We start from the raw sequence: 2,703 nt of genomic DNA, 5'->3' as shown, positions 1-2,703 counted from the left end.
ATATAGTTATGTTTTGCATGAAATACCGTCAGTACACCCAAATATTGACCTTGAGACTTGTGAATACATATCTAAGTTTATCTTAAAAATAGCTCGTAATGTAATAATGACTCGACAATAAATATATTCACATTCCTTCACAGCTTGACTATGTACACAGCAGCCTTGTTGAACCAGATCTTCGAGTAGATAAATCACGTTGAAGTTGCGACCATTTTACTTTCATGTGAGAAAAAAAATCTTAGTCGTAATCCGTACTTAGGTCCACATGTCTAGCCTTGACCTATATTACATTTACCAGATTCCTGCGAGGTTGTTCGTGACAATATTTTAAATGAGAACCATAAGGATGTTCAGATATTTATCCGGTTTACACCATGTGTCAAGTTCCTATATAAATAGAGGAACAATTGATTGATATCATAGTACGATACTAGCCTTCAAAATAAACAATCAAATCACTATCAAGATGTTCAAATACGTAAGTAATACTTTTAAACGATATTTAGTTATATATATATATATATCTTAATATGGTGCAATTATTTGATATTGATTATGTTTTGAATATGTTACTTCCTATACAAACTACACATATTTACTTCGAGTAAAGTTGCCTTTTATTGTAATGTAAAAATGTGTCTATGTCAATCTTATACTATAAAGTATTCAGAGAGATTTTTATCTTGTTTATAATTGTAAGGTTGCGACTCTGTCTTGTTAAATTAATATAGTGAAAATAATCCAATGAGAAAAATAAATGAAATACCATGAAAATTAAAACTAAAACTAGAAACAGGATATTATAGTTTGTGCATATTTATTTTAGACCGGTTAAAATTTTATTTATTTGTATAAAACATTTTGAATTTCTTCCAGGTATTCTTCGCCGCTATTCTGGCTTTCGCCACAGCAAAACCATTAGTAGTGGAATACCCAATAGCTTCGGTAGCTTCCTACTCGACTCCGGTAGCAGTGGATTACGATTATGTTGCACCATATTATTACCCAGGTTACGCTACTGCCTATGACTATGCAGCTTACACCTACCCGTATAGTTATTACGTACGTTAAGAAGCATTAAATTAATTAAATTAAAACCAAATATATTTATTCCCATATATATCATGTTTTAATCAGTGTACCCGTTTCAGACATTTTTTTAATTGACTAAAATAACAATTTTGAATTTCAATTGTAGTTAGCTTCAAGTGTAGTTGTCTTCAATTTGTAAAATTAAAAAAAAGCCGGAAGAACTTTCCTGTCAGTCGAAGAAATTAATTTTACAATTTACTCTACAATAGAAATAGAAATTCAAAGCGTCGGCTTTGTTGTTATCAAATCTACTCACTTCAGCCTATTGCAGTCCACATACACATACACAGGCCACCACAAATTGGCGCCAAAAATGGCATGAACTCATCTGTGTTGCCAATAGTCTTTACGCTGGGCAGGTGGTGACAGCAAGGCTAGCTTTGTCGCACCAAAGACGCTACTTACTACGTCTTCATTAAATCTATGGTAATATAATAAACTTTTCAGTTTGTTTATTTATCTTTTTGTGTAAACTGTAGGATCAACTAATTGAATTTTAAAAACGACTTTAATTAATAATCTTTTGGGTCAAAAAACATACTATCAGTCATGGCAGCGAAGGAACAACTACCACGTCATTGGAGATGAAGCCGCGCCTCTTCTGTAGTTTTAGTATAATATATGGTGAATGAACCTCCATAATACATTAAATTAGACACCAATAACGTAGCGAGTATATTCTACAATTCAGTCAACGTCCCGATAAATAATTTTTCAACACTAATGTTTTAGGGAAGATGATGTTCTGTCATATGAAAAATGATATTTTCGTCTGCGTTCTATTCACAATATAAATGCGTATTGTTGGCTAGCTATAAACGTAACAGACACGTGACGTATAATCTATATAGCCCGCATAACTTCCGAAAGGTTACACAAAATTCAATATTTTTATTAGTGTATTAGTTATTATCATTGTTGTAGAAGGATAGTAATTGTACAAGTCAATTAAAAAGAAGTCAGTTGATAGTCAACTATTTTTTTACGTACGACTAGCTCGGCATACAGGCGTACGGCCGCCTGATGGGAAGCGGTTACCGGCGCCGGTAACACCAGGAACATCGCAAGCGTGTTGCCGACCCTCCCCTAATTCTTCAGGAGCTCTAGGCATATTACTCACCACAGGAACACAGCACTACTCGAGAGGAGTAATATTACTCACCAAATAAGTGAAGTGAGCAGAAAATTGTTTTTGCCACACTCGAAGGCGATTACCACATTCACTTCTGCTTTTCATATTGGACAATGCCGACGTCTGTTACCTAAAACTCACCGAAATTCAGTTTAGTTGAATGACTTCAAAATGTTGCGATTTATTTAACAATTTATTATAAGAACTCGAAAGATTTCAAATTTCGCTTAATTGCTTTAACGAATTGATTGCTACACCGTCACGTTTTCGTTTCCTGACGTACTTTGAGGACTTTCTCTATAACCCCTATTATGCGTAGTTAAGTAAATTAACTTGTAATAGAGACCGCCTCTTGTAGAACATACAATAAACCAAAACGTGTTATTGTTATTATGCTATATTATTATTGCTTTACGTCATTTGAAAGTCAAAAGCATGGTTCCACTGTTTTCTATAGTTACAATAGTAATTTAATA

The 2,703-nt window shown here is 33.6% G+C and overlaps 1 long non-coding RNA gene across 2 annotated transcripts; it reads left to right on the top strand.

Moving 5' to 3' along the window:
* Positions 1–211: 211 nt before the first annotated feature.
* LOC123659668 lies at positions 212–1,123 on the top strand. 2 transcript variants are annotated; one of them, XR_006744053.1, is made up of 3 exons: positions 212–226; positions 302–481; positions 880–1,123. It is a non-coding gene; the product is annotated as an uncharacterized LOC123659668 (long non-coding RNA). The 2 variants fall into 2 exon arrangements; XR_006744052.1 differs by lacking the exon at positions 212–226 and having other exon boundaries at positions 277–481.
* Positions 1,124–2,703: the final 1,580 nt, after the last annotated feature.

The sequence above is a fragment of the Melitaea cinxia genome, chromosome 14, assembly GCF_905220565.1.
Source record: "Melitaea cinxia chromosome 14, ilMelCinx1.1, whole genome shotgun sequence".
Taxonomy (NCBI): Eukaryota; Metazoa; Arthropoda; class Insecta; order Lepidoptera; family Nymphalidae; genus Melitaea; species Melitaea cinxia.
The sequence above is the reverse complement of the archived record's forward strand: the minus strand, read 5'-3'. Positions and strand labels throughout refer to the sequence as shown.